The sequence below is a fragment of the Carassius auratus genome, chromosome 4, assembly GCF_003368295.1.
Source record: "Carassius auratus strain Wakin chromosome 4, ASM336829v1, whole genome shotgun sequence".
Classification (NCBI taxonomy): domain Eukaryota; kingdom Metazoa; phylum Chordata; class Actinopteri; order Cypriniformes; family Cyprinidae; genus Carassius; species Carassius auratus.
Window position 1 is genome coordinate 26,598,758 of NC_039246.1, and position 12,835 is coordinate 26,611,592.

Sequence of the window (12,835 nt, forward strand, 5' to 3'; positions counted from 1 at the left end):
ACAAAAGCCGGTTTATGATTAGCACACGTTACAAAAGAAATGCACACAACCACACTGGCACTTTCATATATCAGTTTGCCGTTCTTCTAGCAAACGTGTTGTGTTTATTAAAGAGACATTTCGTTTCGGTTATATAAAAACGTTTAGAAACCGTTAACTAGGAGGAGCACCGTGTGGGTGTTGACAGGTGTAAGACACATACAGATGCTCTACAGAGTTCAAGAACGATTCACAAGAATCACCTTCATCAAGAGAAAGGTCACGGCACGCAACACACAGCCATTTAGAAACATTAGAGAAATGTTACTTTCAAGAAATGCAGAAACACACTGTGACAGTAACACCAGGTCTACACCGGACGCGATCGACACGATAAACAACTAGACAGATTCCTTTACTCAAGCGATGTGATGTAACTTTAGTTCAGCTGTTCTTTATTTTCAGTGTTATCACCATCATGGAAACCTGGAAAAGCCTGGAAAAGTCAGGGAAATGAATAAAACATGTAAGTAATTGGAAATCACAGAAAATTCAATACTGAATATAATTATTTCTAGTTATTTTGAACAAAAATCCATTAGCAGGCAAAAAAAAAAAAAAAAAAAAAAAAAATCATAAAATGCCTCTGTATTAAATAAAAATATAAAAATGTTTTTGTTTTTTTTTACAATCTCACAATCTCATTCAGACATTGCAGATTTTAATAACGTTTTGGCAGTTAGAAAAAAAACAACAACAACAACAAAAAAGAACTAATAGAATACTGAATAAAGAAACTATGTAAAAATAACCTATGTAAAGTCCATAACTTTTATTTTATATCTTTATGATAGTAAATATTAAATTAAATGACAGATAAATTGCATTAAATAAAAAAATTGAATGAATGAAACATAAAAAATTGCATTAAATAAAAAAAAAATTATATATATATATATATATATATATATATATTAAGAAAAATAACTACAAATTAAGAAAAACTTAGATTTTACAATATATGTCAAAATGATTACAAATTCCTGGAAATATCACTGAAAAATAGTTGCAATTGATTCCGTCACAAAAATGTGGGAAGCCTGTATTTTCCCTTTCTGTCTTCACCACAATTATTTTATTAACAATATCAAATATGCTCATATTTTTGCTGTGAATTTCATTCATTCATTTTATATTTAAATAAGTCTTGGCAGTTATTTGAAATAAAAAAATACAACCTATAATGTCAATTATTTGATCAAAGTAAAAGTTAAATTAAAAAGTTAATAAATTAAAATCAGTAAAATATTTTAAATTACATTTAAATAATAAAATTGTATTTTACATTCAAATAGAGTTTTAAAATTTGAGCTTTAGCCTACTCACAAACCTACATGTGACTAGTCTGTGATTGGTGAGCATCTTAAGTGAATCAACACTTCCAGACTCAATATGAAGCGGAGTGACTCCGTTTCGATCGCCTCCAGTGTAGACGCGATGCAAGTGCAGAAACAGAGTAAAGAGAAAGCTAAAGTGTTTGGCAGTGCAAAAAAACTCCAAAATTAAAGCAGTCACTAGTTCAGTGTATATTTATATATATATTTATATATATTAAGGACAATTATACAAAAAAAAGTACTGACATAACTTTCAGTCTACTTTAGCTTCTTTAAAAGAGCAACACACCGGTTGTGGTCAAAGTATTTACACAGTAAAACAAAAGCATGTGCTTGTACAGTACAGTAGGCACTGGAATCCCCGCACATTCCCTCAGCAGTGGGATCCAGTTGCCGTGTAGTTGGACATTTCCCGGCGTATAGTGCTGAACGGCGACAGCTCCAGCTCCGTCGTGCACTCGTGCTCGTTGTCGTCGCTGGCCGTGGCCGAGGAGTGAGCGGCGATCCCGCAGGCGTCTCCGCAGCAGCAGCAGCAGCACTCCAGAAAGGCTCGACCGAAGGGTCTGCAGAGGCACAGCAGCAGCACGGGAGTGACGGCCGCGCGCAGGAACAGCAGCAGCTGACTGAGCAGATGCAACAGTGCCATGGTGCTCTGCGGGACCCCGGCCGCCATGTACGCCGAAACCATGTTGCATACGTTCTCAGGAACCACACACGCGCCGTAGACGATAGCCAACGCCACCACGGTGCAGTTCATTTGGCTTTCCAATCGGATTTGTTTCTTGTTGCCTCTGGCACAGCCGCGTTCAGCACGACGGATTCGCCTTGCAGTGGCCACCGAGCAGCCGATGGTGAAGAGAGTCGGTAGGCAGAAGTAGCAGCCGAAGCACCACCAGAGACGGGCGCCTTCGTAGGTCAGGCCCAGGACGTACAGCGTGTCAGGAAGGGACGTGGAGATGCGGATCAGGCAGCGTTCGGATGCTAGCTCGTCCACCGTGCTGTCGCCGTTTTCCGACACCAGCTGGCGGATCAGGAGCTCGGGGAGGGCGAGGAGCAAGGCGCCGATCCAGATGACACCCAGCTTGGCGGCGGTGGAGGTGCAGTTCTCAATCATCTCGTAGTACATCTGCACGTTAGTCGCGGCGCGGAAACGGTCGATGCAGAGCGCGCAGAGGGTGAAGGTGGTCACGCCGAGAGACGCCACCTGGAAAAATACAGACACAAACACTGCTCGGTTATAAAAACGATGGCAAAAGTGCTTAACGACCAAAATCATAATGAAAAAATTTTGTTTTTTTAATTAAATAAAAAATGTCAAGAAAAAAAAAAATGATTCCAAGCCTGCATAAGTCATGGAAATTCATGAAATCACAGGTAATGCAAAATTCAGAAGAAAAAACAACACAAATTTCTATATATATATTTGCAATTTATATTATATAGTATTTTTTTGTTATGCACAAATTTTTCTAAATAATTACTGAAAATATCATCAAAAATGAATTCATCAAAAGGTTTGGGAACCCTGTATTTTCGATTTCTGCCTGAAATAAAAAAAATTTATAATAATATTTTATGTATTTAATATGTTTATATGAATTTAATTAATTTATAACATATTTAAATAACTTCTGGCAGCTACTTAAAATAACCTATGTGAAGTAAACGTTTACCATTTTAAAAAAAAGTTACAAATAAAAATATAATAAAATTATTAAAAAAAATTGTTGAAAAATATTAAACTAAATAATATATAAGTAATAAATAAAAATACATTTAGAATTAAAGAATAATACAAAATAAAAATAAAATCCCATAAAAATTATGAAAGAAAATGTAAAAATATTCAAAATATTAAAAAATCCAATTTATAATAAAGACTACTTTTTTTTACTATTTAAAAATGAATTACAAAATGTACTTTTTAGAAATTTAATTAGAAAAATAATGGAAAAAAGTTTTACCAATTTATTATTATTTTTTGACGAAAATAGAAGTCATATTTTAAATTCTATGGATTGTGTTGCAATGGATTTTATACACACACACACACACACACACACACACAGATTCTATCTATTCAATCTATAGGAGGTATACACTTAGTAACCAAGTAGCTAACCAATAGCTAAATTAGAAACACAATCTTTAGTTTGTGGTTTTCTGTATAAGAAATGGCATTGAAAACCATGACATTTCTCTGGTATTTTCATGACAACCCTGTCTGCAATATCTTGAGAGCTGTGTTATTTGTCAGTAGGTGTCTAGTGTAAATGGTGTAAGGCCAGTGGCATAAACAAACCGCTTGAAAGGAAAGTCTGAATTATATCTGGCATATCGCTGAACTCAATCCTACAGTTGGAAACCCTCTCCTAATAATCATTCAGCACATAGCAGCAGGTTCACCGAACGAGAAACAAACAGACTTTATCTGCTGCATTATTGTGACAGACAGTCAACCTCCTGCAGGCCCAGCAATTAATTCAGCCTGAACAGAGCAGGCCCCAAAACTCTCCCAATGCACCCTTCCCACTGTGAAATGGTACGTTTTGTATAACTATTGCCACAATAAATTGGGTGAAATGAAAGTGTATTTACAGAAGCGACACAAAAGAAACAACTGAAATGAATGGGAGACAACTGGAGAGCTTCTTGGCCCGCGTTTTGAGCCGCTGCGTCCCAGTAGATGATACAAACCCAAATGAAAGAGCCAACTAAGTGTTTGTCTTCATTATCATAATTACAGAGCAATCAGGCACATCAGCATCAAGGAGGAGACAATTAGCGGAACGAAGCTCGTGCGGTTGTGCATCGCTGGCTAAATGAAAACTAGTCCGCCTCTTTCATCTCTCAAAGCAGATCGCTCAGATCCTTCATCATTTTGACAAAAGCAGACTGTTCAGAATCCATTATGGACCATTGTGTCCATTAAGATGTTGTAATGGTGCTATATTACTTCCATAGGTGTGAAATGCATCCATCCTGCACCATTAGACACTCGGCACGTTGAATGATCGTCGGTTTACTGCATGGGTTTGTAGGATGGGAATATTCTCGCAGAACGAGCAGGGGAGGATTTCCCAAAACCATAGTTGCTAACTAAGTTGGTTGCAATACAATTTCCCATTGCCAACCAACTAAGTTGCTAACAGGTTAGCAACTATGCTTTTAGGAAGCGCACCCCAGGTCGGGAAAGTGATGCTACCCGACTGCATACAGGGTTTCCTTGTGCACTGCACAGACCATACTGCTTCAGAAAGACTGCCATGAAACTAGTTTTGGTCTTCTCTCCGTAAACCTTGCAAGAGCATTAGGAGGTTTCACGAAATAGCATTAGTTTGTAAGTTTGATTCATTTCTGTGAATCAGTTCATCATCTATCTGATTCAATGAATCAATTCAAAACTCTGAATTAGTTATTGGTTTACAACTTATTTTCAGTAGATTGTTTACTGTATTTTGCTTCTTGCATTAAAAAAATGAATCTAGAATGGCTTTTGGTTGGTTTCTGACAGAAAAAAAAGGATATGTACATTTTGTTATGTACATTTTCTGAAGAAAATATGAGCAATTATATATCCTATGTGTAGGTTCAGTAATTTCACGTTAATAGCAATGAATATGTTCTTTTCATTGCCATTAAAGTGAAATATAAACATAAACAGGAGACTGATAAAAAAGTTAGAAGGATATGTGCTTTTTCTCCTCGGCAAAATCTGAAAAAAATCAAGTTATAAACACTAAATAATCTTTAAGATTACAAATAAATAAATAAAATACTTATATATTGAAAAACACATTCAATATTTTCAAAAGGTGGAAAAATATATATATATTTTTTTAACAGGCTTTATCTATAACAAAAAATAAATAAAATAATAACCAAAAGCAATCTGCAAGGAGTAATCAAGCAAATCAACGTGTAAACACTTTGATATATATAAATGAAGAATTATCAAAAATGTTGACAGGTAGAATACTACTGAATGACAAATAATGACAAAGGGAGCACAAGACTGCAAGCAAATATACATGGAGTCCAGACCACATGTGATTCAAGTGATCATGTGGTCTGAAGCTCACTTTCTGCCTTTCTTTCACAGTAATCAAATCTAAGCTCTCTGTGGTCTCCACTGACCTCACACTCTGGGAAACTCTCCAGACCACGACTCTCTCTCCCCGTCTGATCTGACATCCACATGCTTTTGGTGGCATTTTCTAGCTTACAGGTTTCCTAGCAGCAGGTGATGATAGCGTTGGCTGCAATGGTCTTTACTAACGGCTCATTAATTCTCTGATTAAGAGGCTCTTCAGAACGATGGAGGTGCTGGTTATTAATCTGGTTTAACGGCTGCTTTTAGACAGGGTGACTGCAGGCCATTGTTGGGCTACCGGCCAGCAGGGACGGCAATAATTCTTACTTATTGACAAATGAGATGCACCGAGGCATGAGTGAGCTGGAAGCAAAAGCTATTACAGGAATATTGTTATATATTATGACCACAGAATGAAACAAATACATATTCAGCTACATAAATTCAGAGCATTAGAAGGGGAGTTAACAGCCTGGATCACGAACACAAACACAAATTGGATTAATAATAGAAGAGAAAGCCAACAAAAAGCTGTAACATTCCAAACACTGTTAAATAAAATGAAATGCCTCTGACCCTACAAGAAAAAATCTAATAAAATCAAACACAATCAAATGATATCTCAACCAAAGAAAAACAAAACAAAACAAAATAAAATAACTTGTGTGACCTCAAGACAAGCAGTCCGAAAAATTGATAAAATAAAGTAAAATAAAATATAAGATAAAATCACAAAGTGAGTTACTAATAGAAAATATAGAAAAAACAAAAACCTGTAAAGAATCCAAACAATAAAATTAAATAAAATGCAATATCTTCAAATAAAATAAAATACTATAAAATGAAGTACAAGCAGTTTGGAGAATATATGGAAAAATAAAGTAAAATTAAATATAAAATAAAATAAAATCTTTAAAATTTTAAACAAGTACAAGCAGTTTTTAAAATTAAATAAAATAAATAAAAAAAGAATCTGGAAATATTTTAAGTAGTGTTTGCAAAATCAAATCTCACCACTATGATGCATTTTAGGTTCCAGCACCTAAAATGTTCTGAATGTTTTAATATGCTGTTTAGACAATTGTAGGAAGCCTGAAATCCGACAGCTGTCAGATACGCCTCTGCAGCATGTTTGCTCAAACGAAACAAGGCCTTCCTGCAAATCAGTGTGTTGTGACTGATGCAATATCCAAAAACCTAAAGGCCAGTCAAAACACAAGTCGAGTTAAAACACTGGCACCGACACGCAGCACTCGGATTCACTTGACCTATCGCAGCGAGAAACGTCAGACCTCAGATAAAACAAACCCAATGATCAGATAAGTTCAACTGACGTTTGCTGAACTTGCCTGCAGTGCTGCAAAACTCAACAATACATACTCTCTGCAGGAGACCACCAGTGAAGGGACGTCAAACGTGAAAAGTGTCAGGTCTGAACAAAAGCATCAACAAGACCTTCTCCCAGAATGCAGACTGACTCCCAGCTCACATGAACTATCACGCTCCAGCATGCATGTGTGTGTGTGAGTAATAGAGCCGGAGGCGTTTTCTCCCTGTGGAGCACTTTGCCCTCAGGACTGGCTTTACTCTCCATGCACTTAGCTTGCATGCAGTCCCTGGCGATCAGCATTCATAGCTGTGCTGCAGCCGGAGGGACCAGCACATGCACGCATGCACAGTGGCTCATTTTCATTCAGCTTCACCATTGTCAGGCCGAGCCTCCTGGCCCTCTCTGCCTGTCCCATACAATCACAGAAGGCATGCTGTGTGCCACCAGGATGCCACATTTGCACGCCTCTCCCTCCAAAACCCAGTCTAAACACCCCTCACACCCTTCATACACACAAAAGCAATCACAGTCTAATTCTCTAAGGCAAACGGATTGGTGAATCTCCCCAAAGCCTTTTCAAGGAAAGTCGGTTCAGTCGGTGGCCATCTTGGTAACGCCCCTGGGCAGCTATTTTGTGTGTAAAGAAGCACAGCTCATATCTGCTTGAATGGAGGAAGGCTTAAGTCTACACTCTCAGAAATAAAAGGTACAAAAGCTGCCACTGGGCTCGTAGTCTTTGAAAAGGGTACTAATATGTACCACTAGGATACTAATATGTATCTTTGAGGTACTTACAAGGTGAACCTTTTTAAAAGGCACCAATCCACCGCTAGCTTTTGTACCTTTTTGTCTGAGATTGTATGAAACTGTTTGTCAAGTTTGCACTATAGCAAGGACAGCATTACTTGCAATACATGTGGTATTATAAATTGTGCAAAGACTGATGGCATAATGTGCTTTACAGTTTCATTTGTTGTTCTACAAGTGGTCTGAGTGATACTTCACCCAATTATATTTTGTAAATGAAGTCTGTTTTAAGGAACGTAGAAGGCAGAGTAAAAAATATGAACACAAAATAAGATATTTTGAAGAATATTGGTTACCAAACATTTGATTGTATTATTTGACAGTATTTTTTCCATATTATGGAAGTCAATGGGTACCGTGTCTTCAATATATCTTCTTTTGTGTTCAACAGAAGAAACTTACACTTATTTTCATTTTTGGGTGAACTATCACTAAGATGTTTTGCATTATTATTGTTTGCATGACAATTCAGTACATATTATATAAGAAAATCTTCTCACTACTGTAATGTGAGATTAAATGACAGCACTGCCTTTTTGTATTCCATAAACAAATTATCTAATAAGAAATACAAATGAGAATTAAAATAAAATCTGGACAAATATATTGGGGAAATGCTTAATTTTCATGCAAAATATTTTTTGCAGTGCAATGTAATGCAGTAAAAAAAATAAAAAAAAAAATAACAAAAACCTTAGAAACAGGCTTCAAGCATTTCACTTCATGCAGAATAGAATCTTCTCCCCTATTTGATTTTAGGGTAAAATATGATCGGAATATGTTTTTGTGAGTTTCACCAGGACAGGTTTCAAGCCATAAAATGAGCCCACCATTATTTAACACTAAAGACGCATGGTGTTTGGATTGCAAAGTGAGCTCTGCTGAAACTGGGTGTGGTGAGGAGATCTGGATGGCAGAGGGCTGCTGCAGATTTCACCTCAAATAAGCGCTTATGGTTGCACCTCACAGAATGTGACGAGAGTGGACGGAGGTCAGAGCAGACTGTCAGTGCAGGTGTCCTGAGGGCAGGGTGGATGATCTTTTGCATGCAAGGAGCACTGACGTCTCTCTCGAAATGAAACCGAATTACCCACAATGCCATGGTTTCAATACCTCACCCTCAAGAAACGCAAACCTTAACACTGCTCTTGCATTAAAAACTAGATCACTGCAATGTAAAAGAACACAAAAGATGATATTTTAAAGAAGGTTGGAGTCCACACAACACTGGTTTTCATTGTAAAAAAAACATTTAGACGTTTTTGTTTTAAAACTGCATTTTAGAATGAAAAGATCCTCGTCTACACTGGCGTTTCCACTGCGTTTCAGAAACCATCTCCGTCTACACTACACAACTGAAAACGCATGTCACATGACCAATCATGCAGATAAAACCATAGATATGTATATGTAGATTCCCTATTATTTAAATGGCAGATGCGTCTAGGTGCTTGGAGCATATCTATGGGTATAGTAATGAGCATGATCTTATTGTTTACACGGTTTTCAAGGATACACAGAGTGAATGTAGGTAGCCATCATTTTCAAAAGTCTGTTTTGGTCCGTTAACACTGAAACACAATCTCAGAGCTTTCGAACTAAAACGCGGTCCGTGGCGTTTTCAAAATTCTCAGTTTTTGAGAGTCGAAAACGCCGGCGTAGTGGAAACGATACAGATTCACATTGATTCAAAGCAATTTGCATAAATGCATTTTGAAAATCTGATGATTTAAATCAAATCAAATAGATGCAAATTATTAATAATAAACCAAACCATGATTTTTTGAGTGCAGAAATCTTACTGGTGTAATTTATGTACGATTGATATTGGTTTAATGTTAAAGCTGTGTAATCCAAATGTTTATTATATTAAAAAATTTTTAATCGTATAATATTTGGACATCTTAATCTTAAATTTGGGCATAAACATTTTATTTATTTATTTATTTTTTTGTAGACAATCCACCGAGACATTTTTCAATATATCCTTCTGTGTCCCACAGAAGGAAGAAATTCAAATTTGGGCGACAAATTTTCATTTTTTGGTGAAAAAGTGCCAAAATGTACAGTTGTTAGCGGTTTACTCTATTTAAGCTCAAATGCCATTATTCAAAATGATGATTTGTACCCATCCCACATAATATGCAAGTGAACATTTAAAACCTGTTGTGTATGAACATGGAATCCATTACCTCAATATAGGGTACGACTTTACAGGTGAACTGGCCCAGCAGCCAGGTCTTTGTGAGTTCGTGAAACACCACGAGTGGCAGGCAAAACAAGAGCAGTGCAAAGTCCCAGATGGCCAGGTTGGCCAGAAGAGCATTTGAGATGCTCCTCATGTAGTAGTTATGGCACACCACACACATTATTGCTATGTTCCCCGTTATTCCCACGGCGAAAATGAGGACGGAAACGATGGTTATTGCATATGCCCCATACGTCTCGCTAGTGACGGGGTAGAAAGGATTGGGGAAGAATTCGCTCTCCTCATCCTCGCGTATGGAGGGGTCATCGGCGTGGCGTCCCATGGGTCATCTATCTGTTTGGTGTGGACCTCGGCATATCTGGTGAGATCGAATGGGAAATCTGTGGAGGTGAGAGCGAGAGGCTTGGGCATCGGTTCCCACATGGATAAAGAGGATGTCAGGGCGTTATAATACGTTTCAACTGGTTTCAATGGGGCAGCGCTTTTATTCTGGCCCCTTTTCAAGCTCTTAAACACTTTCTTGTGGTGTTCCTTTGTGCCTCTTTTGCGTCTGTGGTTTCTTTCTCGCTTGCTTGTTGTTATAGAGTCAGTGTGTCCACCTACTGTTCTCATGGTAGCAGGGTTCAACTTTTTCCTTTTATGTTGCTGAGAGCGCTTATGTAGGTTTGTGGCACTCTCTGTGACCGCATGTGTTCTGTTCGAGAAGAGATGTCTGTGTCCATACCGCTTACCTCCACTCTCCAAAAGCAGCCAGAGATGTGAAGACAAGTAACTGCTGTCTTCTGAAGTCTGTCTGATGTTGAAGGCAGGTGTACCTGCGGCTCGATGCCTCGCAGGGTGTGTGGCACTGGGTTTGGCATCACCAAGGCTCCTAAGAGCGTCTGGTTCTTTGGTGTGTGCATTACGGTTTTCTCCGTGCAACAAAACATGTGGACAGCCTGCAAAGAAAAAGATCGTTCTTAGAAGCAGCAGCATCTGCATCTTCGCCGAGTCAGTGTGCTGAAGATGTTAGAAAAACACTCTCGCGCGGTGCATCGCAAAGAACACACGCTGTTTTCGTCGATTCACATTGTTAGAAGGAAAAGTTCACACGCGAACGATCAGTAAAGGCTAATTAGATCCATGCATTTGACTTTTCCTGTTACATCCAGTCCGGTGTTGTGCGGAAAATAAAAACCACCTCCTTTAGATTATTTGACGTTCCTTGTCTTAAAGTGCCAGAAAGACGAGATTGCATCCAAACGACATCATTTGCGTTTCTGCTTGTGCATCCCAGCCAGCTGCAGGAGTCGGTCGCATCTCGTGTTCTGTTGGGCGCGGCAGCCTGGACTCGTCCTGCGCTTCGGCTGTGCGCGGAGAAGCGGAGTCCGGTGGCGCTGCTGCTGCTGCTGCTGCTGTGAGTGAGGAGCGGATGAAGAAAATGGACGGTTTCTCTCCTGGTGGATAACCTTGTTCTGTCAAGCCGGATCCATCAGCATCAGCCCCTTGGACCACCGCAGCTGGAGGCGACCCCGCCCCGCCCGTGCGTAGTACATTCTTTACCATGCGTAATTACGCATGTCAACAGAATCCTAATCCGATCAGTCTTGAGAGAAACACGGGCTTATACGAGTTCAATTACAGATGTGTGTCACAGTAACATACAGGAAAAGTGCAACTGCAAAATAATTCTCGGTATTATGAGACGCATGCTACGATAATAAATCAGCGGGAAATATTACATTTATGGTTTTCATAGTCTATGCGTGATTTTTGCAGATTATTCTACATGCACACAACAAAAAATCCTTGTAAATAAATGTATCAATTATTAAAATTAATTACGAGACAAGCTATAGCTATAGCAAACAACCGTTAATACTAGTTATCATTTATATAGTCTATGCGTTATATTTGCAGATTCTACACATGCTATGAACATGCAAACAGTAATAGCCTAACTATTTAAAAAGTGAATCATGATTTTACTATACCTGCATAGTATACATACTATATAAACAGTAAAAATTATTTATAGTAAATAGAAAAAAAAAAAAATATATATATATATATACATTTGAATGCCGGTGATAGTTGTGATGGCAATGTAGTGCAATGACAATCAGATCTATGTGTGCAAAGTCCAAATGCTTTTTGGGGGCACTGCATCTGTTACTTTCAGTTCTGAAAGCTCTTTAACACATTGGTATGTCAAACAGGTTTATTTGCCTGTGGCAATGTCACAACAGAGCATAGTACTCTGAGCGGAAGGGCAAGAACTGACTTGCTTAAGGTTTGTTTCCTTGGCGAATACTGATCTTGGTCTTAGAGGCGTACATTCGCAAACAGCCAACAGTCTTTCATTGCCTTGCAAAACCTCAGTGATTATGTGGAAACGCTCTTTATTTAGCATCAGACATGCTTTAGTTTCTTTGTTCTGCTAGGTCCAAAGTTTCACCTCTAACTCCTGCTGGTCAGTGAAAGCCTGGCTGAATACTGAAGTGTAAAACAGGGAGGCCAGGTGCAGAACACAAGCTACTGGAGCTGGCACAGCCTTGGCGACTACTGAACTCTGTTGAGAAATCTAAGCATGGGGTTAAAACGTTAAATAACAGAGTGAGCAGCAAGGTCAGATACTTGACAAAAACTGAAAACTGACTGAAATGTTTTTGCAAATGGAATGAATGGAATTAACAAAATGATTTATGCAGCATGATGAACAAGATGTTCGAAATGGTTTTGCGAATAGTGTTTCTTCACAGTTATTCTCTTAAAATATTGAATAAAACATTTTCTCCATTTATTTGCACCCTCTTCTTTCAAAACCTTGATTAAACAGCTGCAACAATTGTTTTTCCTGATCAGAAATGCAAGAAGAAAATATTTTCGAAAAAGATGAATGCAAAGCAAAAATCTTGAATTACATGTTAGGCCACGTCCAAATGCAACAGTTTTAAATGTTGTTTCAAGCATACATTTTCACCCAATTTAGATGAAAACTAAACACAAAATATGTTTACTTTCAAGATACATTGTTATTA

At 38.1% G+C, this 12,835-nt stretch overlaps 1 pseudogene; it reads right to left on the reverse strand.

Annotated features, from left to right (window-relative positions):
- Nucleotides 1–961: 961 nt before the first annotated feature.
- On the reverse strand, nt 962–11,658 carry LOC113064471 (prosaposin receptor GPR37-like; annotated as a pseudogene).
- Between the last annotated feature and the right edge of the window lie 1,177 nt (nt 11,659–12,835).